The sequence below is a fragment of the Corvus brachyrhynchos genome, unplaced genomic scaffold, assembly GCF_000691975.1.
Source record: "Corvus brachyrhynchos isolate BGI_N302 unplaced genomic scaffold, ASM69197v1 scaffold53, whole genome shotgun sequence".
Lineage (NCBI taxonomy): Eukaryota > Metazoa > Chordata > Aves > Passeriformes > Corvidae > Corvus > Corvus brachyrhynchos.
This window is the reverse complement of record NW_008237681.1, coordinates 662816-685413: the sequence shown is the minus strand read 5'-3', so window position 1 is coordinate 685413 and position 22598 is coordinate 662816.

Below are 22598 nucleotides of genomic sequence, written 5' to 3'. Positions count from 1 at the left end.
AAAAACTTTTTTTTACCATCAAAATTTTAATAATTGGGATCTACCTTTACCTTGCCAAGCTATCAAGGCTTCCTTATCCAACCTTTTTATATATGCAAGGTATATGACTTGTTTGAAAAAACCATTTTCACATTGTTGAAATATCTATCTTGGTCACCCCAGTGTGTATTTTCTTATCTTCACTCCTACCCCATGGTTTGGAACATATTCTTGTTCCACAGTTTAGCAAAGAAAAAAAAAAGAAGGCTTGTCTTTGAACTTCTCTGAGAGTTTTGTCTGCAGTGTCTCTCAGTCTCAGTTACCTTGTGTCACTGCAGATTGGGAAGCACACTGAAGTGTGATCAAAGCCCTCTTCAGCTTTTGGATTATGCTTGTAATTCATTATGAAAGACCATTTCACTATGAGATTTAAACACTGTTCCACACGGAAGGGAGACTATTTCTATATTAATATATTCCCCCTTCTTCACTATGGAATTATACTGACTTAGAAAATGCCAAGTGTGTGTCTAACATTCAAAGAACATGTCAAACTGTTTCAAAAAATAATAATATAAAAAAAAAAGTGTGCCTTCCCTGGTGCATATTTAAAATTTTTGAAACTATCCCAAGAAAAGGTCACTGATATTTTTTCCCCCCTTAGTTTTACTTCACAAAGCCTGTTTATTAGCCACCTGGTGAGCATTTCTGCACCTAGAGCTTGTCTTAATAAATCACTGACCATTTCGTGCTGTTGAGGCTACTCAACCTCAAGTTTCCAAGACCTGCTTGCCTGAGCAAAATAAATGAAGGAAATGTCCAGGGGAGGCAGTTAATAATTGTGCATGGTATTTTAAATCCAGATGCAGTAAAAGCAAAAGCTTGTAATGCTTCCCCCATTCTTGCTGCTGCAGTTATAGAAGAAGCAGATGCTGACTTTGGATGACTTTGAAGTATCGAGTATAAGGCAAAAAATAAATGCCATAGGAGGATTTTCTTCTAGAAAGTGGACTGGTGCTACAGTTTAGGACAAGAACAGTAATGGTAGACCTGTTAAAATGATGAGTTTTTCTAGGCTCTTGGAGGCATCATGGTCACCCTGGGGAAACTGCTTGATCCTCACTCTCAGAACTGAATATTTTAACACACAGGCAAGGCTGGGTTCAAATAAAAGGCCTGTTTATTAAGTAAAGAACAAGGATATCAAGAAGTTGGGATGGATTCACTTTGTCATACTGGACATGAATGCTGTTAAGAGTTGACTGTAGGACTGCACCCACCACACACTCCTGTTTTAGCTTGAGTGGTAGCAAGGGATTCAGTGAAGCCTTCTCTTGCACCAAGATCTCTGCAGAAAGAGGCAAGCCATCACTGACCTCATCACATTTTCCCCCTTCAGTCTCTTGCTTGATGATCTTGTCTGGATGAATCTAGATAATTTACTTCCAGAGATCACTGGCAACAATTTTAGGGAAGCTTAAAGCACTGCCCTGCCTTCCTCCCTCCCCTTGTTATTTTATTTGAGTAATGAAGTCAGCTAGAACCTCATTATCTTACTGGGTAAGGTAAGCAAGGCTGATTGGTCTGGGAACCATTCCCTTAGGATAAACCCCCAGAGGGATTGCACTTGAGAGCTAAATGCATGGCTACAGATCTGCTTTCATGTAGGTAAATTCATATGAATGAGACAGACTGTTATGTTTTCTAACATCGATAGCAGCTCTCTTGTGGAGTGGAGAAGTGGTGAGGGAGGGTTGGTTTCAGAGGAAATCTCTGCTGCTACAGCCGGATATTCCCAGGAGTCTTTCTGACCAGTTATAAGGTTGAGGTTTAAATCTGACAATGTTTCATCTTTGGATTTGATGCGGCTAGTGTATCAGTTTTATGCACCACCATCTTTCTTTTGTAACCAAGACATCTTGGTTTCAAAAAAACCAGACCAAGACAAAATCCCTTTGACTTTGTGGCAGCTAGTGCTTTCTACAGGAGCTGTGTAAAGCATACTCCTTGGGAGCTGTAACAAAGCAGACCATAAGCATGGTTTATAGAAGAAAAAGGGTTTTTAGAGCTCTCTCTGCAGATACACTTTGCTCTTCCTTTCTCTGCACATTGCTCTAATCTTGCTGTTTGTCTCATTCAACCCTGTTCTCATTGCTCAAATCTGCAAGACCCATACTCCTTAAAAATTAAGCCAAGTCACAAGAGATGATTTCAACGTGAGTTGTAGGTAGCCAGCACCCCCTAAAATTTGTCAGCTTGGTAACACATGCAATGCCTCAGATCATAATATAGTTGTCTATCAGATGATTCTCCTCTTCCTTACTTCTACTGGACACAACTCTGCCAAACTGCAATAGGTTCATAATAAAAATGATAATCACTGTCATAGCTATTGATTGTTGCTCCAAGTATCTCAAAGGGCTTTATAAATTTGTCATGAGTTTCCTGGCCATGTGCAGCCATGCATTTAAAGATCCAGGATGCTAAAGACTCTTGGGCTCATGTAACTTGTACAAAACTATGTGGATTTGTCCTCTTTCCAGTCCAATGGGAAATGGTACTGGTGTGTAATGATTTGTTGGCCAGGATCAGAAGAACCACAGGCTGAACAGCCTCAGTTCCCATAACTTAGCCATGTTTACTCCTGACATTACTGTTCAGCTGTGAAGCCCATTCAGCAGAATGAATTTTGTTGCAGCGGGGATACTGCAACATACATATATCAAACCAGGAGTCCCGTGGAACGGAAATATATATAGACGGATTCTTGGTAGATGTTTCAGAGATGTTTATTTCTCCAGCCGCATGGCCAGGGCTCTGCCGAGGAACTGTTCCAGTCACGGGACCAAGGGTCCTTCTGCCCGCGCAGGGAACACAAACCAACCAATGGGAACGAGGCTGAGCAGGGGCAGGGAAGCCCCGTGCCTGTGCCCTCAGGGCCCCTCTCCCAGGGCTACACGGCAGGGGAGGGACCCCAACAGAATTTAAAGCACAGTGTGAATTGATTTGAAGGAGAGTGTGGGGAAAAAGTCTTTTGAAGAATTTACTGAGTAGTTTGTTTGGGATAAGATGGCCAAACAGCTGGACCAAAAAAGAATAAAAGGGCCAAACTCATTTTCACTAGCTACTGAAGGAAGAAGATGGAGAGTTCAGTTTTTACATTCAGCATTCTGGTCTTACCTTCAATGTGGAGTTATGGTTAATAGTATGGACCTATTTCAGTCATATATCTCTGTGTCCAAAAAGGAGGAACTCTGTGCTTCTTTATGAGCAGGGCTGGTTATAATGATGAAGCTGGAAGGAGAGAACAGTGCAGGAGCAGGCTTCTTTTCTGTTTATTTTTCTTTTTTTTAAACACTGTTATTTGCCACAGACTTTATGCCCCACCCAGCAACGGTAACTAGGAAAGGGAGAGAAGAGGCTAAAGTTCCCCTTTATTTCTCCGGAAAATCAGTATGTTCCTGTGGACGTATTCCAGGCCCTATTTAATGCATGTATTTTAGATTTTGAAATATTTAAATTCTGTGTTTGGTTTTGGTTCGTGAAGCAATTCAAGGGTGGCTGTTTACCTTGTTTACAAAGCACAAAATAACCTCTCAAGCAGTCTGTGCCGCATATGTATAAAACTATAAAACCCTCTGAGGTCTTCTGAATACAAAAATGTGCCTGGAAGATATATATGAATGTATACCCATACACATGCATGAATTAAATCCAGGAGTAAATTTCCTACATTTTGTAAAGTAGATATCTTTGCTATCCTTTCATGTGTCAAAGCTTCTTTAACTCCTTAAGAGAGTGAGATTCTTAAACACTTTGACAAAAAGTAAATTCCCTGAAATTGTTTGCCTGGGGTTGGCTGTTTAATTGCACTGTGGGTGCCTTGCAATCCAAAAATAAAACTCCTACATTAAGACATGCAAACCTCAGGAAGGTAGCTGTTATTTTACATTAATAGTGCATAGCATGTGAAGCTACCTTAACCTGAAAGACTGCATATTCTAAAAGTGGTTACATGATTTCAGTCACACGGGTTAAGAGGAATGCTACCGTAGCACAGTTAGGAAATCCTGCTGTTTAGGATAGAATCCCTATCCCTGACTCTAGCATTCATTGGCAGGATTTTGGTGGCTCCCTTACAGTCATTTCTCAATTTAGGATTGTTCGGGTCAGCTGACCTCTCTTCAATCTTGGTTCCATTACTTTTTTTGCCAGCTTGTCTCGTTTGCTTTAAAATGACTGAACTCTAGTACCCTCTTGACATCCTACATTGGAAGGAGGTGAAAAACTCTCCATGTGTCTTGAATTAGATGAAGAATTTGAAAGGGGATGGACACTGAGCTGTCCTCTCATAAGTGCAGATGGTCTACCCAGATGAGGGTTGGGTTGCTTGAAATTTGTGGAGAAAAAGAAAAAGGAAAGAAAAAGGAAGCAAACTCTGCTTTTCCTTGCTTTCAAACTGTTCTCTAGTGAAAGGAGGTCAGCTGCCAGGACAGTCCCCCTGACTCTTTGCAGGTGTGCTAAATATACTTGAATAAAAGTTAAAGGGGAAAAAAATGCACTTTCTAAAGCATTGCCTTTTAAAGAGTGTAGACTGTATTTAATTTCCTCCGTTGCAGTCAGGCTTTACACCACAACTTGCCTCCAGAGGTCTCAAAGCTGCGTTAATCATTTTTCTAACACTTTTTTTCTCCTCTGTTTGGAAAAAGCAACTTTTTTGAATCAGAACCTTCTGTCAAAGTTTTCAGTGACACTTCATTTTGGAAAATTTCGGCCTCTCACTTTCAATGGTGCTGACATTGCCGGGAGTGAAATAATTTAATATTTCATTTCAAATCAGTATTTCAATTTTTAATATAAATGTTTCAAAGGTTATGCAAAACAAAATTTTTTAAATAGGAAAGCCATGTTAGATCAGCACCTAATTTTCTCAAGAAAATTCTGTCCTGTTAGGAGAAATCTTCTGTTTCTTTGTTGGTTGGGTGGGGTTTTTTTGTTTGTTTGTTTCTATTCAAACGGAAATATGAGCAAATATTTAACCACCAAAATTGTTTCCATAATAGAAATTATGTGGACATTTATAGCTGTAGTGCAAATTTGGATGTTTGTCACACTGGTGTGGACTCCCATAGGGTCTGGTGTACATTGGGGTGGTACTCAGTTACCTCAACATGATGTTATTCCAGCCACAGTGAGTAGGAATTCTTTTTAGTCTCCTAAGGATGATTGTGGCAGCAGGTGTGCAGATTGCATATCCACCAGTTACCTGCTTTTCTTATGGCAGTATAAACAGTTTTCCAAGATGTAAAGTGAGCAGTGCATCCATTTGCATGTCCCAAGGCAGTTCAGCCCAATGTTTTCCTCCATCCCAAACCTTCTGAAGGAGAAAGAGCACATAACTTAAACCACCTCTAAACTCCATTTGAAGATGACAATGGAAAAGTCACCTCACTGTTAAATAAGAATTTGATTGTTATTTTCAATACTAAAATGCGTGCAGTGTTTCCAAGACAAAATGTCTAGCTTCAATTTTCACGCATTGCATTTTGTGCATAACGAGAAATTCTTTGTCAGTATATTATAAACCACAGACAAATAAATCCCTTTCCTGAGCTACATTCTTTCATTGTATGGTTTATTTTCCATTCTGTGGTGCTGTTTTCTGGACCATTGTCAATTTGTTAACAGGCATTAACAAGCAGCGGGAAAATTGTGGTACTCAGCATATGTTTGCTTATTGCTGTAGCACACCATTACAGTAACATCAGGATGTCAGCGGGTATCTTTTGATTGCAACTGAGCTGTGATGTCCATGTAAAGGATTTGGCCTTTCCCTCTTTCCTACTTTTGCACCTAGCTCCATTCCTTGCAAGGTGTTTGTAGACATTTTGGGCAGACAGAAAGATGCTTTTCAGAAATACTCAGCACAGCTGTTGAGTCTAAGTCCTTAGCTAATCAGGTGTTTAACAGAAAAGCTCTTCCTCCTGCTATTACATAGAAAATATCATATAATAATAATTTACTTCTTCCATAACAAACCAAGTCAGGGAAACTAGGAGTTCCCCTAACTTTGACTAGCTCTCTAAGCTACTTCTGCAGGTCCTTTCATAGCCAGCTGTGAATTGTTTGGGCAGAAATTGGACAGGAACAGCTGCTTAAACACCTGCTACAAGGCCTTTGATCTCTCCTACTACAACAATAACTTCTGAGCCTTTGAAAGTTTGCTCATCTGGAGAAGACGATACAGTTGAAATTTCACTGCTATCAGAGCTGCTGCAAGGGTGTACATGCTGGAGTGGTGATACAGTTTCCAGGTGATTCTTTTATGTAGGTGCATAAATTGACTTTCAAAGTGTTTATGATTATGTGGAAGTAAATATCGCTGAATGTTTTCCTGCAGTGAGCGCAGGAAAGAATGTAGTTGTCATATTCTGGGCATCATATGCTCTTCCAGCCTGGCCAGTACCATACTTCCAGTATGTTTTGCTCTAAGGACACCATTGGATAGTTGTTTTGCTCTTCCCCATAGTTAAACTGTGCTTATCACAGGGCCAGTGATTTGGACACACAGAGGGTTGTTGCTCTCCATGTTGTGCTGCTCAGGAGTGATTGGGCTGTTAACTTTGCTTTATACAATGTACGGTGCTGCTTAAGTGATGCTGTGTGCTCTCTGAGATTGCATTTATTGTCACTTAAACAGCCACTTCCATGGAAGTATGAGAAGGAGGGGTATGATCCCCAGCACACAAGTTTAACAGCTGCCACAATTTTCTTGAGCCGCATGAGATGAATAGCTGGTCCAATTATCCTGACATAAATGGAAGAGTTGTAGTGGGACACTTGAACTTGTGTGCAATTAATATTTCTATCATGTATGGGAGTAATTTCCTGCTTGGTTTTTCCTAATCTGGAGCTAATGAAATATTGATGACAGCATTTGGCATATGCACTACAAAACTTCATGCTATTCTTTGTTAGGTATGTTCCTGCAATATTGATACCTTGAAACCTCTAACTTACATTATTATGAGGCAAGGGTTAAAAATTTAGGTTTTGTCATAGTTTCTAGAGGTAGAAAAAAAATAAAAGGGGAATAATACTTGTAGGTCAAAAAAGAAAAACTGGAGCCTGTAGAACTTCTCATGTTTTTATTGGTTCCTGAATAGCTTTGTGCTTCAGGTGGCAAAACCAAGATAAGATTGACTGTAGTTTCCAAAACTGAAATCCCCTATGACTTTCCCCTCTCTACTTATAAATAAATATATTATCAGCTCTTAATAAGTCATTCCAACAGTAAATAATCTTTTAACAGAGCAGTTAATTCATATGAGTAATTGAGGTTGCAATTATGTAGGTTACAAATTGGTTTTACAACATCCAGCTGGGAAAAAGCAGTTTTGGGGAGGCAAATAAAACCTTTCTATTACAAACTTTTGAAATTTCAAGCATACTGGAGGTTTTTTTTTCACCATCCTTAGTCATTCAGTGAAATTCAGGTCTACTTTGTATTAGAAACGTGTCCATGGTGAAACATATTAATCTTTGAAACCTACATGATAAAACTCATCAACATCTCCAGCAATCGAAACTAAATAGCTTGCTTAGATAGATATTTCTAATTAATTACATAATTTTAATTTTAAGAGATCAGACTCAGAAACTTAGTTGCTTATGAAGAGTGGTGTTATTGCAGCTTGTCTTCTAAGTTTGTCTGAAATTTATAGAAAATTGAAATTGGCTAATTTTATTTACCTTTATATTGTTTCCTCTTCACTCCCAAAGGAGATCTTTCTCAGACACACTCAGTGGTACAGGCAAAATTGAATTTTATTGTTCTAAATATTACAGGCAAACTTTCCAGTCACAGCCAAGGTCAAGTGATAAGACAAACTGGAGATACAGATAGGAAAATAAGTTTCTTTTTCTAGCTATTGATAAAGAAAAGGAGCAATGGATTCCACAAGGGAGAGTTGCTGTTGGGGTGGGATAGAAACTCCCTGCAGTAGCTGCTACACCACTCATTCTAAAATCCTTTGACAAAAGGAACAGCCTTAGTTCTGCTTTTTGTGATCCTGTCTAGGCTAGGCAGAGGACAAGGCTTTTCTCGTGGTGCTGATTCTGCTTTTTCAACCCTTTTCTAGCTGTGTGTAGCAGGCTAGCTTCCCTATTGCTTAGATAGTTTTGCATTTTGCCTGTGCCTGGAGCTGTCTTTGCCAAGAGCAGGCAAAATGAGGCTTTCATCAAGGGGAAAAACAGCAGTCCTAACAAGCAATCTTTACAACTTGGTCAAGGCAAGAGAACTTATCACAAGTTAGTGGTAACAGAAAAATATGATCTCATGCCATCTTATCACACTGAAGTTTTCTGTTAGTGTCATCAAATAAAATCCACTTGGCCTAGTCAATTTTACAAATTGTGCTCAACCAATGCACTGTCCTAGCAGCTATTGTGAGTTTAGAATCTTCCAGACAGTACAGTTTGAGTATAGATTCAGAAGACATCTGCTATGAGTTGTCAGGCTTTCTTAGGATTTCTGAGGATAGTTTTTAAGGTCAAGGTCTGGCACAGCTAAAAAAGATTCTGTTGGAATCTGTGTCTGTAGAGCTGGAGATGTCTGAAGACTGGACAGCAATCACTAGGGACCTGGAGAGCTGCTATCCCTTGACAGCTCTTAAGAGCAGTGTGGAAACACTTCTCAGGCCTAGACAAGCACACTTAGTCTAGCCTCTGGGATAGTACAAGACGCCTCTAAGGAGCCATCCAGTTCTAGCTGGAGTATCACAAGAATCTGAGTGTTTGGAGCTCTGTCCATACAAAACTTTTCTAACCATTTTGGCAATATTTTTCCTGTCTGATGTTTTTATTTTAAGCTGAACTATGTCTACATTGCACAATCACAAGTCTTTCTGATGATCACAGGAAGGTTTTTTCCCTGTGGTCTAACACTTACCCCCACTCCTGTCACACCAACCTCACCTCTGCAGTTTTTTACTAACCCTTTAATTGAGGGATAGACTAATTTCAAAACTAAGAGTCATTTTCACCAGGGAAATAAACTGCCTTTGAAAATGTCAAAAAATATGGTAATTTTGTAACTGTGTAACATATGTTAAAGTTGATCTTCCATTACAAAACTGATTTTCCCATGACTTGTTTAGTTTTTTTCAGTATTTCCTAACTTAAAAAAAAATCACATAAAATTCCCAACCAAGTCTAACAGTGATACGATTTTCTGAAAGAGCGTATGCTGGTATCTGGCAATGCCTAACACCCAGGAAAAAGGATGTCAAGGAAGATCCACGTGCAGCTGAGTAGAAGAGGAGGATGAAATAGCTGAGTCGGATTGGTCTATGCCAAAGTATTACCTGAGGGTTTCTTAAATTGCTATTCAGCAAAGCTGTAAGAGGTCAGAATACTGTGAATGCCAGAAAGTCTTTGTGGCATTTATATCTTGCATTGGCAGCTTCTTGAGGCACTGAAAAAGGGAGAGGCAAGAAAAGGAGGAAACTTTTCTTGTAAATCAACCAGATTTATTTTCAGCCTACGTTGCCATGGAATATGATGCTCCATTATGCTGAGTTCTGTATCTTTACACACACCAGCCTGGACATAGTAATAAAACTTCCCTTGCCAGACTCATTTTCTTCAACATTGATTCACATTAGCTGAACACCTGGCACTTCATATTTTTCACTAAACTGAGCAGTGTTTTCCCAAATGCTCAAAGTATTGGTACCTTTAAGAAAATATTAATGAGTGATAATCAGAAGCAACCCAACATTTTTGACAAAGTGCAGTGTAAGAAATCTTGTGGTCACAGCAAAAAATGTAAGCAAGTTTTTTAATAGCATGAAGGCCATGCAAAAGCTTTACTGTACCTATAATCCAAATATTCCCAGTAATTTGAGTAGATAATCATCTGAATGCCTGTTAAAATTCATTATTGTCCTATGAACAAACATTTTGGAGGGCACTGCACTTAAAGCCCTTATTGCTTAGTGTTACTTTAGACACTTGCTATGTGATATGGTAAATTAGGTATGTTCATCATTATGTGAGTTACTATTATACTTTCAGAGAAGGTAAGCTTTCTACTGTGCTTACCCACACAGTTTAACTATAATAATTGCATTTTTTATTCATATACAGGAGCATCTATGGTTCTCAAATGGGATTTGAAGTTAAAATGGCTCTTTGTTTTAAAAGCCGTAGGTCAATTACTGGACAAACCTTTGCATCTTAGAATTTACTGTGATTAACCATATCATGTTAACGAACACCTTTGAAGGCTACTTTGCTCAAGGATGTTGTAAACAACAACTGTCATAAAATGCCCATGAGACATGGAATCTATTTTGGTGTTATAGACAGTAAACAGCAATGAGACTGCATAGGTACTTTTACTCAGTTGGCTCTATTTGCAGTAGACAAAATAGCTTTTCTAAAGTCAATGGAACAATTCTGTGGCTCAGCCAGGAATGGCCAGGTCTTCTTCTTGATAGCCCTGTCATCCCTTGGCCAGGCATCTCTACAAGAGACCTGACTTTTATACTACCTAGCCAAGCTTCCTTATTAAAGCTTTGTTATAAATCTCACTCAACTACAAGACAACTGTGCTGGAAGCCTGTTTTTATTCTAGTTTATCTGAGTTCTGATAGTAAATAAAATCAAGACTTATAAGAAGCTTTGCGTATCCTGTATATCTTTTCAAATGTTATAAAGATAAACTCCATGTAAACAACAAAACTTCCCCAGCGTAATGATAGGATAAATTGTGAACTTTACCTCTTTTTGTTCTCAGACTCTTTTAAAACAGGCACACGTAAATGAACTAATCAAATTTTTAATCTCATCTGACTCCCACTTCACTTAGCAAATGCAAGATCCTTGATATGCCTCACTTGTTGCATAGTAATCAGCCCACTTTGAGAAATGCAACTATGCAAGCTGAGAATTAGGACTCATTATGCCTTTGCTGAGGGCTCATTAGGATTGCATGCTGAGGGTGCCATCTTAATTAGGGATGAACCTGACCACCTGAAAGTAATTCACACTGGCAGCCAACTGTAGTATTTTCCAATTTTGGATTTGTCTGGCTTCCATCTGCCAGCTTTGTCTTAGCACTGACTTTCTGTTGACATCAACAGTGATGTTCCTAATATCATGAATTGCATCCTGTCTCTTGGGTGCAATCAAGTTGGACAGTTCCCTTCACAGTATGATTCTGGGAGGAAGCGGGCTGCTAGCCATAGAAGAGTCATGGTCAAGAAGATGAAACACAAAATATCAAGTTTAAGACAAGACATGAAGTATATGACCCAGAAAAGTAAAAGTTCAAACAAAATCTCCTGCTTCTTCTTCTAAAAATATTAAGCTAACCATTGAGCATGCCCTTGCACTCTCTACCATCATTGAAAGTACACTGAACTGATGATTGAACCATGCACAATGTTGTACCTCATTATCCTTCCTAGGATCTATTTGCACCTATTTCAAAGATATCTCAAAGATTCTGTGTTAATGTAACCTACCAACCAAGCAACTGGAGCTTTATTTTTATGCTTGTCATATACTAGTGCAGCCTCAGGACAAAATAAGGTGACTGGGTGCAGATGCTATGTCAATTATGTTTTGATGACAGGGCAGTGATGTAAGCAAGTCTACATAAGAAAACCTACAGACCCTCGGGAGCATGAACAAAAGTAATTGACTTAGATTCTGTGTGAGATGCAAAAAGATAAAAGGGTTGGAAATTCCCTCCTTTATTTCAAATACCACATGGAACCATAGGCACGCTGCTAGTCTGTTGAATATAGGAAAAGAAAAAGGGCTCATTTAAACCACAGCAAAATGCTTGTGATTGTCAGACTGTACTGCAGGCAGCCACATATGCTCACCAGCCAGGCTAATAGAAAGTGGAAATTGCAACATATTCAGCTCCATTGAAGTTTGTTTAGTTTTAGCTCTGACGCAAACATTTACTGCTGTCATGTAGCCACATTTCCTGAAAGTTAGGAATTAAAAATCGAGACAGGTTTTGCCACGATATGAGAGGTTAATGGAATAGTTTCCCCAGGAGATTACTTTTCCAATTGCTTCTGTAACTCAGACTAATAGGAGAATTTAGTGTGCTGAACTTCTTGATATGTTGATTGTTCCTATTGAATAATAGTATTTCATCATGTATTTAACATCCTACCTTTCACTCAGGGACTTCCAGCATGGTTTGCCTTCTTTCTATGGTTGGGGTGAAGCAGAGCAATGTTGTAAAAATATCTCTTCCAATTGAAGGGATGGATAGATGTTAAGTGGGTGAATGGCTCTAGACAAAATTTGGTTGGATTTCAGATCTGTGGAGAGGTTTTACAGCATTTCCACCTGTCCAGAATTTTTTGAGAATTGAAGCCTAACCCTCAGGGAAAAAAAAAAAAAAGTGATATTTAGCTGTCCCAGGAAAGCAGACTTTACTAACATTCTCAGATTGGAGCCAGAAGAAGTAGAAACCTAAAATATTTATCACATCTTTGTGTGTCCCTCTCCAGCTCACATTCAAGCACTCAGCGCCCAGGTCATTCTACACTTTATCTATAAGGGATGACTTATGGAAAGTGGGGGCCCCATTGAATAACCTCTGTAATGATGACGTACTCTTGCAGATTCTGTTCTCCATAAAGTTCTCAGATTGCATCCACTCCTCTACAGAAATCAACAGTCACTGCAACACAGACCTGAATAGGCATCTTTAGAGTCCCACTTTTTTTTTCTCTATTGGTTCCATACCATGCCTTACTCTGGCAAGACAAGTGTTTCTCACTCTAGCTGCTAGGCTTGTGGGCTGTTTCATGCAGAGTTATGACACTTACAAAATTCTGGATTTCAAATAGTTTTGTGACTGCTTACAGAAATTGACACAAAGCCATTTTCCTCACAGCTCTCACATCTAGTGGTTGGTGCACTCTAGCAAAGTCAAATAGTTTAGAGGCATTTAATTCCCTAGCACGTGTATTTCATATTGGTAAGAAAACAAATCCCTAGGCTATGGAATTTAAGACAGAGTACTGTGGTTGAAGGTTGACCACACCTGTAGTTAGTGTTGGTTTTTTTTCTGGATTTGTTCTGACTTTGGATACAGTTGGATTCATGCTGCTGACTTTGTGTACACCTTAATAGATTCACTGGGGTTTTAATTGCTGTTTTACTTATAGCAGCAGCACCTATGTAATTTGCTAGTCTAAGCTATTTGCCTTGAATAGGTTTTTCAATATCTCTATGAGAGGTTTTCACTTGAACATCATCCTTCACTTGAATGTGATCCTCTCTTACACACTCCTGTCTATTTTGATTAATTAACTTATATGCAATGGTCTAATTTCACCCCCTCACCAGCTGCACCTCATCTTTCTTTGCATGGGATAAACAACAGGACAGTGCAGACAAATGTTTATATAGAGATTGAATTTGGCTGGAATTCCTGACTCTTATAAAGAAAATTTCTTATACATTATGTTCTAGTCGAATAGAGCACACAAATACTCTATTTTATTGAAAGAAAGCCAGTTATGAATAAGCGTGAACAGTAATAATATAAAAGTTCACCTCACTTAAGCTTAAAAATGAATACCATCTGCAGAACTGCTCACAAGCTGGAATAGAAAACCACAAGTGATAAAAAAAATCTCAAAAGAATATTCAATATTTAAACATGACTGTTTATGGTAAAAAGAATTAGAAAATGGCAGAGATGCTTTTTAACTTTTAAAAAAGAACTGAAATACGTAGAACACTGAAAGAGTTTCTATGGATTTCCAGTTAAGTGGAATATTTTGGGATTAATATAAATAAAGAAGTATCAAGGTGCAAGACACGAGGCAATTTTACTTTAGTAAATTTTTTTTCCGATTCTCCTGTTGGGAAAAACATAGGTAATCCTTTAAAATGTAGCACTTAATAAGAACCACAGGCAAATTTTAAGACAATTCTCTACAGTGGATCATTGCTTCTTCTTGCCCAGGACAAAATCAGCCAACAGGTAATTATAAAGTTAATCCTAATAAACAGATTTTGTCATTATTTGTTGCCCAGTAAGAGCCCCTAGAACTAGTTTTTAAAAGCACAGGTTGAGAAGTCAAGCCCTCTCTGTAATCAAGGAGATATCTAAGGCAGTGAGACAAAATCACTTTGATCTGTTGGATATCTGATGACTCAAGGAGCTGCCCTAATGTAAACTAATGTGCCGTAATGCATCCCTTTTGCCATGCACTCAAAATTTCTTGGGAAGACAAATCTGGAGGTGGTGTAGACTGAAAAAGCAAGAGATCATCATGCCCAAAGTGTTTAGCACTAGAACTGCTGCACTATTGACCATGAGGGTGTGTTCTGCTAGTGCATGACTGTCTTTCTGCTGCTAATAATTTTGTTCTTTCTGCTTTAGTTCTTTCATCTCCTGGCACCTACGTCATTTTTACAACTGAAGGGATTGCACAAGATTTTTCTTTTGAATTATTTTGGCCTATAAGTATAGTCTTGTGTGGAAAAGAGGTTTATTCTCTATTGGCATTGGGAAGGATTATGGGAGGTAAAATTTCCACAGATTTTTCCATCTTTCTTTTGCAAAGCAGTTGTTGGCACTTAGTTTTTCATTATTACCTTTGCTGCTTCATGTTCTAGCATTGTGCTGAGCCACTGACGGTATGTCAGGAAGAACTGCTGTAGCAATTTAGCCTGCTTAATATAAAAAGCTTATGAAATTTGCTAATGTTAAATATAATGGATTTGATACTCTACTACTGAAGTCATCATCTCTGTTGATGCAGTTCTTTCCATATCAAGATGTGGGGTTGATAATCATATCCTTCTTTGGTCTGTTCTTCAAGGCACTCTCCTTAATTTCAGATTGTCTTTGGTATATATATTTTATATAGCTTAGATTGGGCATTTTTGACTGTCAGTAATATATGCAAGGGCAGAAATTCCTCAAATATGTTAATGGGCACCCTTGACCAGTTACTTTCCTTCAAATGTTTTAGTTGTCTTTGAATCTCTGCAGCGCACAGTCTCACAAGCCTCTGCATCTTATTGCTGTGTTGTTGATTGTTTTGGGTTTTTATGAGCTGATCTTCATCTCTCCTCAGTCTCCTCATTCATTATAACTCCCAAAATGGCAGCACTGGTCTGAGAGACACAACAAGTAGCACCCTAGGTGGGTGGCTGTTTAGCTCATGTTTAGAATGATGCCTTCTCTTTTAGTGTTTCTTGGACGAAATGCTCACCTTGAAAATAGTGTCGCTTATAGTCAGAATTTACTTAAGCTGATCTTCTGAGTTCCATTCTTCTTCAGTAAAAGATCATTTTTTGACTTTCACTGAAGCATTTCAGTTCATTCTAGGTAAGGTTAATCAAAAGTTGCCCTTTGTTTCACCATGATCATCTGAATGTTCCTGCTGCAAAGCTTGTCAAGACTCATGCTCTTAGGGTTGCTCATTTCTTTGGGGTTAATTTTGGAAATCTCTGTCAGTCAACACTTTGTTACAATAACCTGAGGTGGGAAGTGGAGAAGACAATGCTTATGTAGAAGTGAATATAATAACTATAATGATGGAAAAATAAATACGAACCAAAGTGGATAAGCTTAGAGAACAACGTGGAATTTCTTTCTGTTTCTTCAACTTTTCTTTTATGAGACTCCAGTGAGGTATACACAATGCAATGGTTTTGCTAGGCAGTGTAGAAACCTTCTAAAAGCAGGATTAAGTGTTTGATGTTGTTTCCATTTGGAAGAATTCAAGGCATAATTATTCAGTATTACAAAACCAGAAACCAACAGTATTTGGCAGTGTCTGCTTTAGGTTCTGGACTAGAACACAATCTTTCACTGGCTTAGTACTTGTCTAGTGCCCTTCAAACTATACCCTCCTTTTCATACTAAACCAAAAAAATTTATTTAAGCATCCTGTAAATGCTGCTCTTCTGAGAGCTACAGAAAAGAAAGTGTGGCAACCCAAAATAGATTAATTATTAGCAGCTGTTTTCTACAGAGAGTGCAACAAACAATGCAATAGAGATTTGTGATATACTCCCTTTGACATTCGGCTTTTAGATCTGAGGATGAGACGTGTAAGGACTCAAATGGGGGTTTTTTGTGTGATTGTACCTGTTGTTTAGAAGGCATAAAAAGAAAAACAGACCAGTCCCCATGCAATTCTTCCTGTGAGTGCCTGGCACAGCTTACATTCAAGCTGATGTGTGCTATTTAAATCCACGTCTAAAGGCAGACTATGCCTTTTATGACAACATTAGGTAACTGATTCATATATACAAGCTTTTAAACTAATGAAAATATTGATTGCTTAATCTTGTCACTTTCTACCTAAAAAAGTCAGCATAAACATAGATTATTTCATCAAGATCTCTTTAAAATTATAATATTAGGGGGCTTCTAAATATTTTAAAGTGGATTCTCCCTATGCCACTTCTGAATCAGGAATTTGATCAAGTATATAATCAAGTATTTCCTGAATATGAAGGGACATGGAAATGTGTAATCCTAAAAAGCTAAGCATCTATAAACTAATGAAATCTTGTAAATCATTTTTTTCCAATTTTACAAGCCCAAAGTGCCTTTAAACTAGAATTGTAAAAAAATCTTATGAATGGTAGACAGTACTGTGATTGTTCATATATTTTATAAATGTAATGCATCAAATTCATCCAAATCCTATTGACTTCACTGGAGTTACAGAAGGATTTGGAAATTAATTTCAATTATAGAACCACACCTCAATGTGCCGCAGCCATTTTAAATAGTCATAACTTTTAACTTTTTGTTAGCGTTTCTGAAAATGATAACACTTGACAGTTTTTCTGTTCTATTCCTTTCTTTTTTTAAAAATTACTTAATTTATTTTTACTTCCATAACATCAAAAAATTGGGAGGGTTAAGGGAGAGGTGATTATTTGTAGTTTTGTGAGTATGGGGGATGAGGAATTTGGCAGTTCTCTCAGACCTCCCTGTCAGAGCACATACTGCAAAAGTAGTATGAAACATATCCAAAGAAGACAAACATAGGAACTGAAATTTTAACTCTTATTGGCAGTGACATTAGTAGACTCAACACAGACTCTGGGGTTTGGATACATTTTTCTTGTTTTTAACTAGAGGGATAAAACAACTAATACAGCTTCAATTCCTTCATCCTTTGTGGTATTTTGCTTTAATAGTGGAATATTTTGCTCTTGCCTTGTGATTGAAAGACCTCTCTGATGTAAACTGGAACATGTACTTATTTTAAAAGCATAGAGTGAGTCCACAACACTGCACACACAAGCATTTATGTACGTATTCCAGGGTGCACTCTCTCCATTCAGTTATTAGGAACCCGAGAAACCTCTATGTGTTTATACTGTACCACCTTCTGCAAGGTGTCTAAGTAAAGCAATATATTTTTTTTCTTCAAAATTATTATCTCAAGAGCTCTTAAAACAGTTTACTTTGACTGACCTTTAGGATGGAATTGGAATATTCTGTTCAGTGAATTTGTAAACAAGCTGGGAAAAATCAAGTAGTAAAATCTGTGAAAGCCATAATTATGCTACATATCGTGGTCTGTAGCTTTTTCTCTAATTCTGCCACATAATGGCTGAAAAGTCAAATCTGCCCTTCTAATTTCTTCAAACCTGTTGAGCCAGTGATTGGCATGTTTTCCTTCTGGTCAGTGGGAAGTAGCAACAAAGGCCAGGAGAACGAAGTGACTGGGACGCACTAGTGACTGAGCAACAGGTGATGGCCGAACAGCTGTAGTGGGTGGAATGGTGGCAGCAGTTAATAAAAGCAGAAAGAAAAGGAAGGGCCAGGCTGCCAAGAAGGTTTCAGGATGGCAGAAGGCATTTGCATAGACCAGTGGTTCCTGTCTTTTCTGTGGCTTAGACATACTGGAGAAATTTGGCATTGTGTTTCTATGGGAAATTCCCTGCTGCCTCTGTGTCCCCAGCCCACCCCGTGGCTGCTGTTTCTATCCTCAAAAAGGCCAGGAGACACTGGACATGGCTGCAGAGGGAGACAGTGTAGCTCTGCCAAACTTTATTCCCTTGAGTTCTGTTGCTTGTCATTTCTGTGTTCTTGCCTCAGCAAGGAGAACTACAAACCTCGTTGGGAGCTGCTAGGACAGACCATACTTTGTGGCTTTACCTTTTCTATTAATAGATTTCTCTGCGTGGAGGAAGATGGTGCTGGCTTCCTTTACCAAGGACACGCCCTGTTCAGAAGCCAAGGTGTTTCTTCACATCTCAGACACCAGAATCACTCATGGAGAATGACTGCTACAAACACTAGGTATCTTGCCAGAGGCAGGTGTCCTGGTTTGGACAAATTTGGAGGAAGATATCCTCTGACAGAAGGCAGGTTACAACCACCCACCCCCACCAGGTTCAGGAAAAAAGAAATTTTCCTTGGAGGAAAGTGAAAGAGATAAAAAACTATTAATTTAACAAACACACAGGAAAGGGATAATAATGCTAAATAATAAAACCTCTCGCTGTGGAGAGAAACCTGGGAAGATTTCAGAGTCCTTCTGTAGGTGTGGTCTCTCTCCTCCTCCTTGGAGCTGGGTCGATGTGGACCCACCTCCAGGGCCTTGGTAGGAAATTCTCCCAATGTGCTCTGATGTTGAAACAGTCCAGAAGAGAAGAAGGGAAAACCCGAAGTCCCAGAAAAACAAAGTTCAGCTCTCTGTCTCCCTCCGGAGAAGAGGAGCCAAAAGCTGGCTGAAAAGCAAGCAGGGTGCTTCCTTCACTCTTGCTGCTGCAGAAGAGGAGAAGTGTGTGTGTCCTTGAACAACCGTTTTGAAAAGTTCGCTCAGTTTTTTCCTCTCCCCCCTCTCAGGATCAGTTTAAAGGCACAGAAAGGCACAAAATTGGTTTCTGGGCATAGAGCAGCGGTAGGGGATACACATCATAAAGTCGCCCCAAGACAGCAGGTAATGGCAAAAATGGAATATATCACAGCAGCCAATGTTGGAAAATTGAGCAACATATTCATAAACTATAGATGTCAATGACAACCAGAAGAGGTAATGTTATCACTGCTGCTCCTGATAACAGACACTGGCAACAAAACTAGGATTAGCCTGCCTCTCCTTTTCCACAGCTGTACTTCTGTGCAGTTTCCCCATATCAGCTTTTTGTTTCTCTCTCAAGAAATGTAAATAGCTTCAGTGTGTGAGCCAAAACCCTGGGTCACACTATAATGGTATTTCCCTTGATTTACAAGCACTCAGAGGACTTTAGTTATCACTAGATTAGGCTAGAGGATCTGCAGCTTCTTAGAGCTTGACTTGATTTATTTTTATGTGTCACATTTCCTCCTCTCCAGTCCACCTTTGTTGTCTTCATTCTAAGTTCCACACTGCCATTTAATATGGATGGTGTGTAGTGTATTATCATTGTTCACTCATTGCTTACTCCTTCAACATGCAGCAGTGTACACCTTGGAACTGGACATACCCTAGAGAAGCAGATCTGCCTTCCATAGCTTCAGCTCAAACTCAGTTAATCATAAATCTTTAGAGATTTTTCGTGGTCTCATAGAAATACTATAATAAAATTCTCATATAAAATACTATAATACTATCTCTGTCTCTTTTGATCTGACATAAACGAGAACACTATTTCTTGAGAAATGTCATACTTTTTGGTGTCTGGATTTTCACCCAGGCTGCAGTTCTCCCTTGTAATACATGATCCAGTCTCTATCAGTCAGTCCCAGGTATCCAAATTAAACTAGGCAAAATGATGGACAAATTCTCTTCTTTGAAATCTGACATTCAGCCTTCTTTTATCTTCATTTGAAAAAGCACAAGAACCTACTGACAGAAGGGGAGGGAGGGAAAGAAAACTTGTTTGGCTCAGTTTTGCTCTTTCTCAGTCAAGCATTGAAAACTGTTGTTCAAAGTACGCTGAGAATTAGGGAACAGCAAATTTGTGCAATTGAAAACAGTTATGTAAATTGAAATGCCAAATTTCCTGTGCCAGATGCAATATGAATTCACTGTAGGGCAAGAACTATCATTAGAGCTCCCTAGGAAAGGAACTAGAATAGCAAAGTAATGATTTTAGGGTAATATGCTGATGTTATTTGAAAGCTGGGATCGGGATGCAAACATTTGTGCAGCATTTTGTTTTATGCAGTCCCTTGTTAATGCATCTGGTATTCCTTTTAATACCGCTAATCGTAGTGGATTCATTTAGTACTTGTGGATGTCACAGGCACATCCTGTAGCTGTTGTGCTGTGATGAAGTACTCGATACTGGACACTTAAGGTGTTAGCACATTTCCTTTGATTATGTAAATTTTTTCATAAGCTGTCACAATAAAATTCCTCCTGGTATGTGTTAGCAGAAGCAGCTGTATGTGGAGACCATTGTATCAGCAGTATTTGAATAATGTCATGGCCAGGGGGATTCAAGCCTAATAGGTGAAACATTCAGTGATCCTGGTGGTAAGGGGAATTTGAAAGTGTTTCAGAAAAGCAGTCTTGGTTGCATGTAGAGATAGAGCAAATGGGCAGATTTTGTCAAGGTGGCAAATTTAATTAAAAAAAAGCAACCTGCAATCAGTCAGCATTCCCTTTATCCACAAGGAATTTGTTTTCTGGCTTTTGTGTGGAGAAGAAGAATATGAGTGGGGCAGGGGGGCACTGTGGTTTGTTCAGCTGGATGCTTGCTCATTCTCTCTCCAGAAATTGGTCTGCCTGTCCTATACGTTTGCAAAGTTTGTAGTGGCATTTATTCAAGAATTAGCATTGTCTTGAAAGCCTTCCAAAAGCTTGACTTTATAACAAAATAAAAAAGGCTTGCAAAGTGATTACCTTCAGGTTTCTTGGTGGGGTTTTTGAGTTTCTGTTTTGTGGTTTTTGTTGTTTCGGGTGGGATTTACAGTATGGCTTAGGAATGTGTGATGGAACTAGATCAAAATGGACTGGAACATTTGGTTATATGGTTTGAATTATTACTAGACTTTGAAAAAATACTTCTATGGTAGAGTTGTAGCTTTTAATATGCGGGCTTGTCTCACAAATCACTGCATGTGATGCACAATACAGTACTTTAATATTAATTCTTTAAAAAATTCTGCTACTTCTTTTCTCCACTGCAATAAAAGCAAAAGAATGCTTCACAACTCTGTCCTTGTCTAATATGTCAGTATTGTAATATCTAGTTCAATAAAATGTCTCACCAAGATCTACCATTAAATGTGAAAATAAGGCTTCAGATCAATACTGGGATAACACAGACTCAGAATACTGCAGGTGAAGCTGGGTCTTAAACATTTTATTCTGATTCAACTGCATCCAATTTTTCAAAATTAGTGTTTGCATCCATCTCTCCCTGGCAGAAAAGTAAGGGAGTTATTTCGTAAGTACTGGTCATGTATAAAAGCCTATTGAAGGCTCACAGCAAGACCAAGTCCTCTAAAAGGGTCAGAGAAGACAGAAGTCTGTTTTTACAGCTCTCTCTCTTCCAACAGTTGCACTAGCTTGTGCAGAAGACAGGGACACTTTTCAGAAGGGTGGACATAAAGGAAAGCTATTCTGACGTTGTATCCTTAGCCAGGACTGGGGAAAAATCCAGTATTTCCAGTGGCGGGAAAAATCATTGCTACAGATGAGGTATTTTTGGTGGCTTAGTTTGTCATATAGGAGGTGGTATAGCTTCGTGGGTAGCAAAACTCTTTGTCAGCAGCTACCATGAGTCCAGCAGGAGTCTCTGGGAACACAGCTGCAAGGAGCAGCCTGCAGCTTCTCAAGGCACCCCGTGTGTTGAGCAGATCAAATCACCATGAAAGAGACTCATTCTCTTTAAATGTCCATGATATTGCTTATATAAAATAATCCTAAATGTGAATTCTTCTGCTTTTGTCACTGTGACCACTGAGAGCTGAACAAATTTATCATCCCTGCAGTCACTCATTTATCTGTACAGAAAGGGGAGTTAAGTGGACTCTTGCAGGACTGAAATGAATAGTTTATGTTCCTTTCTGGTTCATGTCAGTGTTCCGAGTTTGTTTTTCCAGAAGCTCATAGAAAGGAGGTCCCCTTGAAATTTAGGTCTCACTGTTTTACTTCCAAAATCATAAAACTCCAACTACCTTCACTCATGTCTTTTTGCTAAACTCATGCTGTGAAAAAAGATCTATAAGAATGCAAATGCAGCAGCTGATGACCAAACCAACCATATAAGCCACAGCTAATTGATTCCTGTTGATATGAAATAATGGCTTTTTTGAATATGTTATGCCTTTCTTACAGAATTCTTCTTCAGGATAAGGGATAAGTTTCGCTCATCATTTTCTGTCTTTCTCCAACTCCAGTCTTTTAGTCCATGTTGAAATATCAGAAAGCAAATCTACTGTAAACAAGTATCTATTGAGACACCTATGGTTTTGTATAACTGTTTTATGGCTGTGATTCCCAACACCTGCCTCTCTCCAACTCCTTGATTGAAGACTACAATGCGTATGGTTGCATTTTCACTTGAAGGAATATTATTTCCCCTGACATTGTACATTATTGTAGCATTGAGATAATGAGATGTTATTGCCTGTTAAAAATTGCTTTTTACCTCTG